The sequence below is a fragment of the Pan paniscus genome, chromosome 14, assembly GCF_029289425.2.
Source record: "Pan paniscus chromosome 14, NHGRI_mPanPan1-v2.0_pri, whole genome shotgun sequence".
NCBI lineage: Eukaryota > Metazoa > Chordata > Mammalia > Primates > Hominidae > Pan > Pan paniscus.
In genome coordinates this window covers 93,540,789-93,558,623 of record NC_073263.2, presented here as the reverse complement: position 1 = coordinate 93,558,623, position 17,835 = coordinate 93,540,789, and the positions used below count along the sequence as shown (strand labels likewise).

The 17,835-nt window shown below is 34.7% G+C and overlaps 1 protein-coding gene across 1 annotated transcript in view; it reads right to left on the bottom strand.

The window, feature by feature from the left end:
* The window catches only part of GPC5 (glypican 5), a 1,460,504-nt gene that overhangs the window by 848,847 nt on the left and 593,822 nt on the right, over positions 1 to 17,835 (bottom strand). The window lies entirely within an intron of this gene.

The window sequence follows — 17,835 nt, the reverse complement described above, 5'->3', positions numbered from 1 at the left end:
AGATCTGATGTTTTTACAAGGGGTTTCCCTTTTCACTTGGTTTTCATTCTTTCTTGCCTGCCACCATGTAAGATGTGCTTTTCACCTTCCACCATGATTGTGAGGCCTCCCCATCCACATGGAACTGAGTCCATTAAACCTCTTTTTCTTTATAAATTATCCAGTCTCGGTTATGTCTTTATTAGCAGCATGAAAATGTACTAATGTAACTTGTGACTCTATTCTATCTAACATTAATTTTCTTTTAATCCATGACTCTGATTGCATGAATAGAGTCATATATACTTTGTAGATAAGTACTCTTTGCATGAAAAGCTATAGTGTAATTATATATATATATATATATTTTTTGAGACGGAGTCTCACTCTGTCTCCAGGATGGAGTGCAGTGGTGCAATCTCAGCTCATTGCAACCTCCACCTCCCTGGTTCAAGTGATTCTCCTTCCTCAGCCTCCTGAGTAGCTGGGACTACAGGCACACGTCACCACATCCAGTTAATTTTTGTATTTTTAGTAGAGACGGGGTTTCATCATGTTGGCCAGGATGATCTCCATCTCTTGACTTTGTGATCCACCCACCTCAGCCTCCCAAAGTGCTAGGATTACAGGCATGAGCTACTGTGCCCAGCCTATAGTGTCATTATTAAATGCATAAGAAGAATAAACACTTTGGGAAAATAAAGTCAAAACTGTTTTTACAGTAACAAAATCTTGAGAAATATTCTATAGGAAAAATAGCTTCAGCTAAATTATTCTATCAAGTTTCTTGTTCAAAATTCTAGTGATGTTCATGGTATATACTTCATAAAACTCCTGGTGAGGAGGTAGGAGGATCTTTTAATTTTTTAATCCACTTCTGGCAGCAGTGAGAGATTATAAGAGGCTTGTTTTTAATCTTCTCACAGATCAGATTTAGTGATTTTAATCTTCTCTCATTTTGTAGTTGTACTGCCTGAATTCTGAAGTGTAACATTTCATCAATATGGATCAAGACTACTCACAACTTACTGTATTATTGTTCACAGTAGATGTGAAAGGGCTGTTATTTCTTTATTTTTATGCTTGTTTAATTACCAAGAAAAGAAGGGAATTAGATTATAGCAAAAAGAATAACAAAATACAGATTGGATGTGCACTATTACAATCAAGAATTAACTAGTTGAACCGATTAAAACAAATTTGTAAATGTGTTCATCTAATGTACAATTTAGCCTTACTAGATTTGAAATACGGACATCCTATAATCTGTTAAATGTTATATTTGGGTTCAAACTGCTGCATATAGAGTTTAACTCTAATATTTTCAATTGAAGAAAACAAACATCCTTTCACTGAAAAAAAAATCTGGATCGGATGGTAAATTTCTGATGTTCTATGGATTGGAGCAAATACTAGGTGCTTATCTACAATATCAGATAGAGTAATTTTCTTTTTTAAAACATTTCTTTTTTTTGTGTGTGTGTGTTAAGACAGAGACTCACTCTGTTGCCCAGGCTGGGGTGCAGTGGTGCCATCTTGGCTCACTCCAACCGCCGCTTCCCAGATTCAAGCTATTCTCCTGCCTCAGTCTCCTGAGTAGCTGGGAGTAGCTGGGATTACAGGTATGCACCACCACGCCCAGCTAATTTTTGTATTTTTAGTAGAGACGGGGTTTTGTCATGTTGGCCAAGCTGGTCTCGAACTCCTGACCTTTGGTGATCCACCCGCCTTGGCCTCCCAAAGTGCTGGGATTATAGGAGTGAGCCACTGTGCCTGGCCAGGTGGAGTAATTTTTTTCTACTACTTTTAAATTTTGTTAAGTACCTCAGGGTTTCCTACTCTTCCATTTAAATGTTCTTAAATGCTTTACTCTTTGTTTCTAAATAACAACATAGCCAACAACTGTGGTTACATCCATCCACCCTGTAGGTTCAGCTTCTGAACAGCAGAGTGCTGGCACAGGGAAGAGTTTTCAGCTCATATCAACTGAATAAAGAAAGGGTCTGTTTTTGCTTTTTTAGAAATTAAGATACACCAGCCTGTAGTATTGTCTGATTTGGTCATTCCTAAAAGTACTTTTTTTTGGTTGTTGTTCACTTTATGTGTTCCATTCCTATCTTGTTTCTTGTTTACTTTAAATAGCATACTGCCTATTTGAATTGGTACTTTAATTCTTTGCATATGTTTTTACTATTTTTGTGTGCTTATTCAAATGTATCCCTTATGTTTCCAGTCTTTGTAACATGTTACTATAAAGAACGGTTTTCCCTCCACAATATCCAACAAAATGTTGGTGGCATCTGCTTTGCTTATCATCTCACAATGGCATCTCTTTCTCCATGTAAGACATTATGGTTTATTGACTCCTGCCCAGTTCTTGGAATTTTGTGTTCTTGTCTGAGTTTTGGTGTAAAAAGATAATATTTTAATTCCTTTGGGTGACAAGAGTAAAATTTCTGCTTGGGAGTCTAGGTGAAAATGGATTATCTTAGACTGGGCAGAATTATGGAGATAATGACAGTTAATACGCTTTTTGTAATACAATTTAACAAACTTCTTTGTTCTCCCTGTATAGAAGCATTCTTTTTTAACCTTTCCTTGCCTGTGTCCTTAGGTATATTTAGGTATTCCCTATCTGTAAGTCCTTCAGAGCAACCAAATCAGATTTTTGTCAGTTGTTCCAAAGTATTCAGAAAACATACAGAGAGAGAGGTAAACAAAAGGAAACAAAAAGAAAAATTACCGCCTCTCATGTCAGTGCTAGAAATTGTGTGGAGGACAGCAGATGTACAGGCACAGAAAGGCTTACTCTTTATTGTCCACAATTCATTTTGGAATGTTATTTAATGTCTTTCACAATGCAAGAATTTTTGAACTACATTCCAAATGGCACAAAAATATAAAACAGATGTCAAAACTAAAAATGAGAATTCCAGTAAAGTAAGTAGTTTAATATGCCTTCCAATTCACTAATATTTTCTTTTGTTGTATCTAATATGCTTCTCTCAAGTGCTCTTTATTGCAATAAGAAAAAAGTGATTGTTTTTTAAAAATGTATACCTTCATCAAAATATTTTTCTTGTGGACACAAAAAATAAAATGTAATGGAATACGATTTAACTTTTACAATACTTTTTACATTTAAATTAAATTTCTTCAGTATCCAGTATTAAATGCTTTTGCTTTCAATTACTACATGGCCATTTCTTCAATTAAAAATTAGTGTAAATTGATCCCTCAGCATTCCAGTACTAATATCAGCATACCTGCTCTACTTATATTATCTAGTGGATTGTGGTATCTCTGTCCAAAAGTAGGCAAGAGAGAAACTTGGAAAAGTAAGAACAATAGTATTTTTTTAATTGCTCAATTTATAATGGAATCTTGATATATCTCTGTAATCTCATTTTGAATGATCAGCATTGGCCTTCATATAACTCTTGGCACCAGACAATATTTAGCACAAAGCCAAAAAACATAATAAAATTCACATGAAAAAACAAAATCCCTTTGCCAATCATAGTATATGCATTTAAGTAGTTAATTTTCCCGAGATTAATTGCTTTTCCAAATAACTCACCTGTGTGTATTCAAGTAATGTTTCACTGGGGATAACTATAACTCACAAAATAGTACTAACAACTTCACCCTCAATGTCTTTGCTTTGCTTAAACAAACTATGCTATGCCTATTATTCTGGAACCGCAATGCTGAACATGATCAAATGGAAGTGACACTTTGGTATCGAAGGAAGACATACTTACTTAAAGTACAGTTTGTGGCAGGCACTGAGCCAGGAATGGTGAAAGCCAATACAGCTAAGGCCATCCCTTCACTTAATTTTGCCTAAACACTGTGTGGCTGTTACCTATTCTCCACACCCGGCTTTCTCAGTGGCCTGAATAGGATTTGGATAGCCTGGAACCCTTCTGAAATGGCATGGCGTGTAACATTGCCTAGCCTTACATATAGTGTTCTATATTGCTAAAGTTCCACAATTATAAAAGGTATGGTTCCTCTCAGTTTCAGAGGCATGCTAAATACCAAGAAATCCCACAGCTTATTATGCCTGCTACTGGCCAGCATCTGAGGATGTGCTAAATGCCTGCCTTTAGTTACAATCAGTGTGTTCCCCAGAGGATTCTGGCCATCCAGCAGGGCACACAGACAGCATATCTGTTTGTGTTTCAAGAAAAATGAATTACTGAACATTCTATTGGGAAAATCATCCACATCTAAAGTCATTTAAGGCCTAAACAAACACAATGCCAACAAAAATACTGGAAATTCCTACAACCTTCCAAACATTGACTGTAATTCTAGGTAAACTAATGAGTAATGACATTATTATATTGTCATATAATTATAATATAATATACTCCAGTTTGGACAAAACTCTAGAAGATGTGTCTCACCTAAAGTTTTAAGAATGATATATATTTAGTTCTGAAGAATAGTTGAGTCTCAAAAATACAAGGATAGTAACCATATCTTTTGTTTCTATTTTCCTCTATCCAAATATAGAACTATTTTTTAATAAAAAAAATATGCACACCATGTTTGTGCTCAGTGTCTCAGAGAAACCACTCTTTTGGTCTAAGCATATGCTGTTAAGAATTTTGGGAAGACAGAAATGAAAATGGCTACCCAGGAGAAGGGTGCACAAGCAGGTATCTCCCAGATTAAAACAGATTGTTGTTATTATTACCTTTACAATTTTTATTCATGGATTACATTCTTGAAAATGTTAGGTCTTATTTCATCTTCAAGAATACAAGCTCTTGAGAATTAAGCTTGTTTTATAGAGATCACTGGCCAGATTTCAATTCAGCAAAAATAACTTATATTTAGATACAGAACTTTTCAGTTTATTATATATATTCATGGACTTTATCATTTAATTTTCAAAGTAACTCCTTAAAATTTCTTATCTGCAGATGCAGAAAGTGGAGTTAGAAAAATTATGTGTCCAGTGTTGCCACTACAGAATATAGTGCAGGAGTTACATCTACATTTTTTGGTACTAGGATTTTCATTGATACATAGATGTAAAATAAAATTAAAATAATAGAAGTGAATTCTGACAAACATGATGAGATTGTTCATCTAGAAACAAGTCATTATTACTCGAATAAGGTGGCCATGAGATTTTCACAGCAAATGAATAAAAGAGAATGACTATTGATTATGTTGTTTGAGTATTCATTTTGCTACTTGGTGAAGGTTTGAGTCTGTATCTAATATATTTGAAATGGAAAAACATCCCACATCCCCAAGTAAATAACATCTTTGAGCCCAAAGGGAAAAGTCAATATGTGAACAAGTCAACTAAGCAAAATATAATGAAGTAAAATTTTAAGCAAAATGGGGAATACCTAAACAAAATGATTCCATATTTCTATTTATCCATCCTTGAGGTTGAAGTTGACAATGGAATTATCGTCATCATCTTTTGAAGAGATAGTTTTACCTTCTCACATTCTGAATTTGAATGTGTTTAGAGGCCATGTGAAATTAGGCAATATGGGATTAAATGATAATTTCCTGCATTAAGCTTTACTGGAGTATGTTTCATAGCATTACAGAAAAAAAAAAGGGTTATTTTGATGCACTTAAGGAAGATAGAATTCTTCATAAAATGAGATTCAATTTCTCTTTATTCAGAGAGGAAAGCTGATTCCACAGAGAAAAATGCAACTACAAACCATAGCCAGAGATACAGACTGTAAAGTTCAGGTTAAAGAGAAAGGATTTCAACATGGCCAACATTAAAATTTGCAAAGCCTATTGAGCTAGAATTATATTTTTTATTGAAGTTCTGCTAGTTCTAGTAAGAAAGACTCAGGGAAGTTCTGTTTATCTATCTTTGAACTATTCAGTGCTATTAGGTCAATAAGGCCCTTTGAATGGACAGTTCAGTCATATAACTCAGTTCTGTGTGGCTTGGACGGATGGTTTAGGTTTTCTCATACCAGGACCAGCAAAAAATAATAGGCCCTCATTACATAATGTGAATCACAGACTGACTCGCCACCTCCTGGCAAAGACACCATTTATTAAATTAAACTGCATTTTGCTGTAACAAGAAAATAACATATTCTTGAATTAGGAAGCCAGTTAAGCCACACTCATTTTCAGTTTTCTCATTATAGTATCTTTGCAGAGACATTGGGTTCCATTTTATTTATGATAATGTGTTTATCATCTTCCAGGATCTATAATAACAGGTGATTCTATGGTGAAAACTGGTGTGGAGGTTGGGATGACATTAAGAAATTAAAGATCTCAATAAATAGGAGATTAGGTCATGTTTATGGATTGGAAAGCCTTACATTATGAATTGCAGATTCTCTTAAAATTAATCCAGAAATTATATATGATATTAATCATGATTCTAACAGGGTGTGTGTATGTGTTTGTCTTGGTGAAATTGGCATGTTTTCAGAAAGTTACATAGAAATGCCATCAGGCCAAGATAATCTTGAAGAGCAAAGTGGAAGGAGTTGAATCAGGTATCAAGTTATTCCATACCTACAGCATTTAGTACTGGATAGTATTGGTACAGACAGAGAAAAATAGAAGAAGGGAATGGAATGCTGAGTCTAGAAGCAAATTCAGCCCTACACGGGCAGTAAGTGAAGTGTGACATTTGTCCTGAAGAGCAACAGGGAATAAAAAACTTTTCAATTAATTGTGATAGGGCAATTGAATATCCACATATCTAATAAACTGTGATTAGGCAATAGAAAAACAATTCTATTTGCTATCTTATACTAATTATAAACTACTATAAAAATAAATGTGAGTGTAAAACAAAGCTTTTAGAAAATGATATGGAAGAATAACTTCATGACCTTGAAAGAATTTCTAGAACTTTTAGGGAAATTATTTCCAAACATAGTATAAACAATTTAACCATAAAGAAAATTACTACATTTGAGCAAATTCAAATTAAAACTTCCCTTTATTAAAACAACCAAGAGGGGCCAGGTGTGGTGGCTCACGCCTGTAATCCCAGCACTTTGGGAGGCTGGGGCGGGCAGATCATTTGAGGTCAGGAGTTCAAGACCAATCTAGCCAACATGGTGAAACCCTGTCTCTACTAAAAAGACAAAAAATTAGCTGTGTGTGGTGTCCTGCGTCTGTAATTCCAGCTACTCGGGAGGCTGAGGCAGGAGAATCGCTGGAACCTGGGAGGCGGAGGTTGCAGTGAGCTGAGATCACGCCACTGCACTCCTGTCTGGGTGACAGAGCGAGACTCTGTCTTAAACAAACAAACAAACAAAAACCAAGAGGAGAGTGTAATGGCAAATCATCATGGAAGAAGATATCTGTACCACATTTAACAAATAGAGGGAACTGGTCTGGAATGGAAAGTGTATCTACAAACCAACAAAGAGAAGGCTGAAAACCTGATGGAAAATTAAGCTTTAGGGTTGAAGATGGATGGTACAAAAGAAGAATTACATATGTACAATAAACTTGTGAGGAAGTGCTCCACTTTGTAAGAAGACAAGGAAATAAAAATTATGTTTAAAATAAGATATCACTCCTCATCCAGTATCATAGATAAATTGACAGTACGACATATCAGTGAAGATAGGAGGCAAAACAGAACCATCATATATACAGGTGGTTCTGTGAGTTAGTACCATTACTTTAAAAAAATTCAACTCTATGAACCAATGTTTATGCTTACAGCTATACTCCATAGAAATGTGTCTTCACATGTACCAAAAATAAAAAAATGTGTGTATCACCCATATTCCTAATATAAACAAGAAAGGATATTAATAATAGATGGGATATATTATAATTAAGATACTTACAATAATGTTTTATATTATACTAATAATAGAAGAGACAAGTGGTATTATATTTGTATGATACAATACTACATAACAATAAAAATGCATACAATTGCTACATACTACAACATGGATGAATCCCAAACGTAAACATAATACTCAATGAAACATAATGTTCAATGAAAGGAGACAGACAAAAAAGAATACAATGTGTGTGATTCCACTTATACAGTGTTTTAAAATTAACAAAGATCAAAGTAAACTACAGTGTTAGAAGTAAGAGCAGAATTAGCTTAGAGGGAGGGGTAGGGATCCAAAGAGAACACAAAGTGGGGGCTCTTTCAAGTCCTTGCCATGTTCTAGTTCATGACTTAAGTGGCAGTTACACAACTTTATATTTTGTGGCAATTAATTTAGCTATATTTTAGTTTATTGTACTTTTTGCTATGTGTTATATTTAATATTTTTTTGCTTTTAAAAACTTACTTCTGTAGGATTTGCAGAAATAAATATTTATAAAAGTCTCATTCTACTATATCTGATGACTATAATGTAATAGGTTTCTTTGTGCCTTATGAGTATGTTTTGTTCTGCACAAATAGATTCTCTTGCATTGTAGCAACTAGAATATGGCCACCTTGCCCTTAAGTCTTAGCTATAACCTGGGCTAGAGAGAAGATGTTTGCAACCAGACCTTGAACCCTGTTGGAGTCCTAGTGGAGATAACTGATCTAACACTTTTCCTGCAGGGAAAAGTGAGAACCTGGAGAGCAGCCTCCAAATAGACCAGCAAGCATTAGACTACACAGACACATAAACCACATCAATATCTAGAGCTCAGGGATGTGAAGACTTTCTTCCTTGTCCTCAAAAAACAATGAAAGATCTAAAGGAGAATAAATGGAATTCTTACCTTTTGCCCCTGAGTCTGTAAATGTAATAAAACATTTGGGATTAAAAAGGCTTCAAGTGCCACAACCCAAAGAGGGAACTGCCCATAATTCCATCTGAATAGTAATGCACTTGTCTAAGAGCAAGCCTCTAGCAGGTGGTAGAGCCCATCAGTCTCACATGGAACCTAGGTTCTTCACCACAAAGGTCAGTGTCTGTCTTGCAACCAGAGACCTAAAATGCCTTATTGCACCAGAAACTGTAGAACAAGTTGAGAATTTTATGCATGATAAAACTTAAATATATAGCAGTGGCCCAGATGTATATGATCTTACTGACTGATTTATAACTTAAAATGAGCTAACATGTATAAAAATGATAATACCAATAAAATTGATTTTAAGTTGTTTAGAGAAACAACATGAGTTTAGTATCTAATGTTGTTACTAAAAAAATTATCTAATAGTTTTGAATGTTTACTATATTCGAGGCATTATTTTGAGTACTTTACAAGAATCAACTTTAAATTTTACCACAATTCTGTGGGTAAAGTGCTATTATTTTCCCCGTTTTACAACAAGGGAACAGAACAGAAGCACTTAGATCTTGTTTAACTTGCAAATGTCTTGCTGCCTGTAAGTGTTAGAAGCATATTTCAATCTCAGCCCCAAAGTTAACTCTTACTTTTTTACCTTTTCTAGTTTGGTCTAGAAGAACTATCTCCAGACTTCAGAAGATAGCCAGTCAATAATAAAAAATAATTTTACAAAATTCGAAAAGGATAAGGAAATTGCAAAGTCAGTCAAGTCATTTAAAAGAAGATAAGTTTCGGGCCAGGCATGGTGGCTCACTCCTGTAATCCCAGCACTTTGGGAGGCTGAGGCAAGCAGATCATGAGGTCAGGAGATCGAGACCATCCTGGCTAACACGGTGAAACCCCGTCTCTACTAAAAATACAAAAAAATTAGCTGGGCGTGGTGGCGGATGCCTGTAGTCGCAGCTACTTGGGAGGCTGAGGCAGGAGAATGGTGTGAACCTGGAAGTCGGATCTTGCAGTGAGCCAAGATTGCACCACTGCACTCCAGCCTGGGCGACAGAGCAAGACTCTGTCTCAAAAAAATAAAAAATAAAAAATAAAAAAAGGTAAGTTTCCAGGTAAAAACATTGTCAACTAAACAAACAAGCAAACAAGTGAATAAATGCATAAATCTGAAGTTCCACTGGAATTAAAATAAATTTCAGAACATAGTAGCCTCATTTTTGTTGTTGTTGTTGTTTTAATTATAAGGAAGATAGTTGCTAAAATGGGGATCAGCGTTGATGCCAGACAAAATTCTAAAACAGATTGTAACAAAGGACTTTCGTGTAATTAACAATGAAAGTAGTGAGCTGAAGTAGGCTAAGTACCCTGTTCTGTTGCTCTGGTGATCTCAGTAAAATCCTACAGGCAGGGCCCTATGCATCAGAATTTAGGCAAGACAAAGCAACTCACTGTATTTTTTGGAATAGATAAGATAATGTAGGCTTGATGATAGATCATTAGGTGAATTGATATGATTAAAAGACTGTGCTTGAAGTTTAATTAAGAATCATTAACAATTGATAATTCTCACTTAAAGCTGTATGATTCCTTCTTTGTTGTATCTCAGTACGTAACAGTCACTCTATAAAGATTTGCTGGGTTTTGAATGAATATAAGGAAAATCCATGATGGCCCAACACAGGCTTCTTTGATGCCTTCAACAACATATATATTTGTAGCTTAGATGATGCATTAGTAACGTGTCAGGCACAATTATGGATAAACAAAATGAAGGGGGTAAGTGCATGTGTTAGATGCTATCATAAAAATTTTCCTTTTCAGGGCTAGCTCACTTGATGAAGCTTTCTCTCCTTTAAGGTATACATGCATATGCACTTGCAGTTTTCCTCTTCGAGGACTGGCCTTTTCTTACTTGTATTCCTCTGAACACACCACTAGTACCTGGGCAACATCTTGGTAATAGAGCCAAAGTGGCATATACTGTTCAAAGATTCAGTAAAACATCTCAACGTTAGGCAGTTCCCTGGTTTCTGTGTAAAAAACATACTGACTATAAAATTGCTTTTGGGATTTATGTCATTGCAGTTCTTTGTCCCCTTTTATTAAATTGGCTTACTTTCTCTGCACATCTCTGAGTGCTCTTGGACTTCGTACTGTATCAAGTGTCACATTATATAATATTGTCACAGACATCCTGATCATTTTCTTATTTTCTAGCTTAAAGCTAAGGTGACTGGATAGCTGAGGTTCTGCACTACAACTGACACTCTGAAATAACATGAATGAAGACTTACCACTAGACATATGAGATATTTTGAGATTCAATAAATGAGAAAGGAATCGGTCTTTCACCTATAAAAAAGAGTATTTCATTTTCATGAAAAAAATGTTCAGTGTGGATATTGAATAAAGCCTGAAACAGCCTTAATGTGTGTGTGTGAGTGCGTGCACACACACAGACACACACATTCAACCTGGAACTTAGCAGAATTACGTGACAATTGATCTGACAAAACGTGCTTCTGTTGACACTTTGATAAGTTTGAATGAAATTATCATTCTGTTGTCTTATTGCTTCATGTGAGTCCATACAAAATTTTTAATATTATATTCTCCCTTTCAAATCTGCATACTCAAATCTCATTCTCAAATCTGCATACTCAAATCTCATTCTCAAATCTGCATTCTCAAATCTCATTCTCAAATCTGCATTCTCAAAATGGAGGAAACCAAAAAAAGAACCATAATTCAGGGTTGATTTCCGGAGGAAAAAAAAAGGTATACGTAGTTTCAAGTTATGAGGGTAAACATAACATGTGATACATTTTAAAGTGTAGAATTGCAGTTTGCTCATTTGAATTAAAATTAAAAGAGGATTTGAGGCCTGAAAAGGCTGAGGAAGGGAGGTTGAAGATAATTCCGAGGTAGAAATAAAGGCATCCAACAGAGCTGTGTTCTTTAGCAAAAACTGTTCACTTCAAATATATATTTTAGCTCAAACTGCAAAGAACAAAGGTACATGAACAATACGTGTCTGTCTCAGAGAGAGTGCAAATAATCAACGCATTATTTTACAGGAAATTTTGAAATTTACTAAGAGAAATGACACACAATTTACTAAGAATGACACATTCGTTTAAAATGGATTAATATCAGTTAACTCTGTTCCTTTGTGTTACGACTATCTTATTTTTTTCCTACAAGTGGAGATAACTTTTCCTTTTCATGTGACCATGAATGAAACAGTTCCCTAGAACTACAATCAGGAGTCTTCTGTTTTGCAAATATAACTGTAGTTACCATTGAACAAGCAGTGGCATGTTTATTGAGCTTTATATATATATGTAATTGCACTGAATTTTCCTAAAAAGTAAATAGCTTTAGCCAGGCATGGTGGCTTATACCTGTAATCCCAGTACTTTGGGAGGCTGAGGTGGGCAGATCATGAGGTCAGGTGTTCAAAACCAGCCTGGCCAACACAGTGAATCTCCATCTCTACTAAAAATACAAAAATTAGTCAGGCATGGTGGCTGACGCCTGCAGTCCCAGCTACTTGGAAGGCTGAGGCAGGAGAATCGCTTGAACCTGGAAGGCAAAGGTTGCAGTGAGCCAAGATTGTGCCACTGCACTCCAACCTGGATGACAGAGTGAGACTCCACCGCAAAAAAAAAAAAAAAAAAAGTAAATAGCTTCATACAAATGTTTAAAGACTAAATTTCTAAATTTTTTTCATAATAAACGGATTAGCTCTTTAAAGAATGGTTATGTTTTCCACTGGCTACTGGTAGAATAATAACTATAACCCTTAGACCCAGCATGGTGGCTTGCACCTATAATCCCAGTATTTTTGGAGGCTGAGGTGGGAGGATGGATTGAGGCCATGAGCTGGAGACCAGCCTGAGCAATAGAGCAAGATCCTCTTTCTGAAAAAGTTTCAAAAAATTAGCCAGGAATAGTGTTGTACACCTATAGTCCCTGCTACTTGGGAGGCAGGAGGATCACCTGAGCCCAGGAGTTCAAGGTTGCAGTAATCTATGACCACTACTGCACACACCAGCCTGAGCAACAGAACAAGGCCCTGTCTCAAAAAACAAAAATTAAAGAATCAATAGAAATATATTCCTTAGATTTTATCCTAACATGTACCATAAAATTCTATATACGTATGTGTACATCATAAACACATTAACTGCATGTGTGAATATAAATCAATAATACATTTTTTATTTGGAAATAAAAAGCATATTTCCTAACCACACACTAATGTTTATAAAAATGTAGCATGATTTTGCAGGAAACCTAAGATGCAGAGAAATTAACTATCTTGTTAACTATCCTGTGTTCCAGTCACAGAGCATGAAGACAAAAAATAGAATTCATGAACCAATTCTAACCAGAAAGAACATTTTATCCAGCTCATTTGTATTTTTATTTACAGTATGTTTCCTATTAAAAAATATTAACAGTGTAATTCTTTTTGGAATTCAAAAAAAGTCTGTAAACACACACACCAGTTCTACAACTTGATGTTTACGGGAAAATGTGTGTGTGTGTGTGTGTGTGTGTGTGTAGAGACAGAGAGAAAAAAAATTCTTCCTTTATCCCTTTGTCTTTTATCTCTGGCTTTGCACTTTATGAAAATATTAAAGCTAGTACCCACTCATTCAAATGAGCCCATATGAAAGATAGTACTAGTAAGTATGTATAACTACCATTCAAAAGGAAAATAAGATATATTTTAAATGTCATTTATTTATCATTTACTGAGCATTATGAAATATGCAAAGATAAATAAAACAGATTATGTCTCTGACAGCAAAGAAATTGCAATCTTTCTTGCAAGACAGAGTCATCGAACTGTAGAAATTCCTTCATTTAGTCCTTTCACTTTAGAGACGAGGAAACCGCAAAACACAATTACAAGGAGGGCTGTGAAAGGTGGTAAGTGAAATTTACAAATACAATGATTCTATGAGGTAAATAGCAAGTGGAAGCCGTTGTGTACGATCATCATAGTTGTGTCTTCATTAGGCTGAGTTGCCATTGACTAATGTGTCCTCGGGCTGGTGCCATTGCTTTTGCTATGAATGCACACACAACTTAGGTGTGTGAAATTTGCCTTCCCAAAAGCACACTTTCCGCTACCATTTTTAATAACCATAGCTCTACAGTGAATGAGACTACCATAATTTCGGTAAACACAATTCTTATTAAGTAAACTACACTTGGGGGAGATCTAATTAATTCATGAATACCACTTGATAAGTGAGAGGTTTGAATTTTAAATCATGCGTTTATTTGCAATGGCTGTATCTATGTCTATTCTTTTATTTTGTTCTAAAATTTACCCCTACTGGAAACACCTGCATTGCTGATCTGTAAGGAAAATGCCTCCTGGTGACAGTTCTCTGACTGCGTGAGCAATATACAAGCCCCTTCATCTCTGCACAGCATTGCGCATGATACACTGCGCACAGCATCAACTCATCGGCGCTTGTTGACTGAGTTACCATTCTCTAAAACTCAGTATAAAATAAGATACAAAAATATATTTTTAAATGTATTAAACACATTAAAAGTTAATTATAAGAACAATATCAGTAGGTAATACAAATCTTCAAGAGAAAAAAGAAAACCCATCTCCTATTTTACGTGCCTTTGTCTTGTTGTTACCATTTCCTGAGTGCTTACTATGTTCCAGGCACCACGCTGCAATTTTTACATACATACCACTCTCAGTCCTCACAGCCACCCCTGTACCAACGAGAAAACTGAGGTTTAGAAAATATAATTAAATTATCTATCTGTCACATGGCCAGAGAATCTTTAGGTTGTTTCAAACCCAGATCACTGATACTTTAAAGACACAAAATTGTCTCTCCTGACATTTTGCTCACTTTTACTTGAGTTTAAGAATTGTGAATATTTTTGCAACCAAAGAGTTTAACTTGTAGTCCCTGTGGTACAACTGTTGTGAAAATAGCTATAAAAATAGACTTATTCCAGAACACTAAAAATCACAATACCAATATATTGTTATTTACATAGTTACAGCATAGATGGGAACCCTGAGGTTATCTTCATATCTCTGTGAGAAAAGAAATGCTGTTTATTGCTGAGCTATTTTAAAATTACTATAGTTATGAATATGAATCATGTAGGTTTTAACTTTATGTGTCACACAAAGAAAGCAAAAAGGGTGAAGTTTTTTTTAATTCTCTTCACTTATCCTCACATTTTCTTTGGCATCCACTTTTAATGCAATTCAATATATGGGTTATTAAATTAGAGTAATAACAACTGTATATTCCATATGTATACAAATTTTATTTTAATAAAGTACACCAATAATGTTTGTGTAGCATTCATAGTAATTATTGTGTATTGGTGATAATATAATTCTTGCAAAATAGTAATTGCATGCTATTATATGTTTGTAATCATTGTTGAAACACTTGCTTATTGAACCAGAACACTATGATTCAAAGTTCTGAGAGAATAAATGACATGCCTTTTATATTTACCTGACTATTTCTAGTACCTATCATATAACAGTACTCAAAGGCACTAGATTTGTATGTAATCCTTGAATGCAAGATTTTACACCAAAGCAATAACCATACATTCATTAAAAACACATCTCAATGTTTTAGCATGTGGTTATACAGTTTTAAAGAGCCATTCATTTGTAAGTACGAGATTATTTTACATAAAACCTGGCATTGTCTTTTGCAGGTAGCATCAGTTCAATTTCTTCTTTTGATTACAACATTGCAGTATACGTCAAAGGCCATCATATTCATCTTACATGTCTAGAGTAATGGGAATCATATGGGATTTAGAAACAGAAGTCTAAAGAACATAGACTATATTTGAATTCATTTATATCATGTTTCGTTAACAAATTCTAACTTTTCTTTACACACAATAATGCTAAAATAACTCAGTAAAAAACCTACTTTATAAAACTGCCTGGAAGAACTTCCCATCTTACCCAGACAGGAAGGAGTGTGGCCATTGAGGCTCCAATCTAACAGGTTCCCAAATGAAGGATGTGGTTCAGCGGAGGATAATGAGGAGTAAACAGGAGACTTGACTGCATTTTTGCTTTTTGTTGTGTTTTGTATTTTTACTGTCATGTGAAATGAGAAAGCCACTGATTATTCTGGGTTTGTAGTGTTCTATCTGTACAATTAAAATAATAATACTTGCCCTGCCTGCCTCCCAGGATGACTGCAGATTTCAAACATGATAATCAATGTGAGACTATTTCAAATCTAAAACACTCCAGAATTGAGGTTTTGACCAAGTGCTAATCAAGCAAGGAAGACGACCATCATTTCAGTATCATTAGAGTATTCCACATAACAAATTTCCAGATAACAGACCTTAAAGCTTGATGGAAAATGGGTCTCTAAAATGAATTAATGTTTATGGGTCCAGGTTTATTTCCCCATAATACAAATCTTAAATTTCCATGATAGCTAAAATCGTGACCAATCAGAAATTGTGCTAGCTTGGCATACAGGAGGTTTGATTTTTGTCTTTCTTAGCATCATGATATCAGATGGCTGCTCTGCTACCAACAGCCTGCCTTTCACAGCGCTGGTCTTCCAGATTGCTGTTCCTAATCTGCTTTTGTCTGAGATCAGCTCATCTGGATACTTAGAATCCTGCGTAGTTAATAGGTTTAAGTGTCTGAAGGCCTTTCTGAAAAGTCAAAAGAGTGTTTTGGATCAAAGATTTCATGCTGCGAAGCTTTCTGACTTCCATATGCAGGGATCTTTAGAGAAAGCCAGAATTCCAACCCAGAACAATTCTGAATTCTCTCTCTGTGTCTCCTTGACTTTCTGGCTTTCTCATATACAAGGATATTCATAACAATTCACACCACATGTTCATTTCATGTGTAGAAAACCTGATGCCTCTGTAATCTTTATTTCAGAGAAAAAGCAATGTTTGATCTTGGGTTGAAATGTGAAGGCTTCTGCCTCTCTTTCAAGTGTTAGCATAATAATGGCATTAAAAATATGTACCTAAAAGCTTCTGAGACCTGGTTTATATAGTATTATGAAGAATACTATATATAGTATTCCTCATATATATATTTATATATAAATACTATATATAGTATATTTTTATGTATTTTATATAATATATAATTACATGTAATTATTACTATATTATATATTTACTATAATAATTACTATAATATATAGTATGTTTATATATACTACATCATATGATTATATATAAGTAAATATGTATATTAAATATATAATATAAAATAATATATATAATTATATATAGTATATTTATATATAATATAAATACTATATATCATATTTATACATAATATAATACTATATATATAAATAGTATTATACATAATATAATATAAATACTATATATAGTATTTATACACTATTGTGAAATCTAGAGAGTGGCTAAGTGATTCCTACTGGTCACATAAAAGACCAAAGCAATACATGGACTGACAATTCCCAAATTTCATTTAGCAATTACTGAGAAGTTATACTCAATCTCCCTTTATTCATCTTCATTTGTCAAAAACATAAATTAATCATAGATTTTAATATAAAAACAAAGTGAACTAAATGCATATAAAAAAGCAACACTTCTCCAAGAAGTAACTCTAAAAGTAGTCCCTGTGAACTTTCAAATCTTTCTTAAAGAAATGAGAACGTTGTCCAATCAGCCTGAGTTTTCTAGCAACAGTGAAATTCATAAAGGTCACCCTGACAGACAAACTAAAACAATATTCTTCTCACAGTCCTTGCTGTTAGAGTAGCAGTCAAGCAGCATATTCATTTTCATTTTCATTATGTTTGTAAATAGTAGGAGAGGCAGGGAAGAAGCATGTGCAGGCCTCCTGCAGAGTCTCCGTGGGTGCCTGCAGCATTGCAACCATCACACTTGCAGGCTTCATTATTTTTCAGTAGAATTTTATTGACTGGGGGTAATATCTTATTAAAATTCTGTTAGTTTTAAAAGTTGTTTAAGGAAACACATTCCTTGCCATAACGTCTTCCTACCTGATTATCAGTTCATTCATGCCATCCTGGCTAACATTTATTCTTAAGACACTGTAAT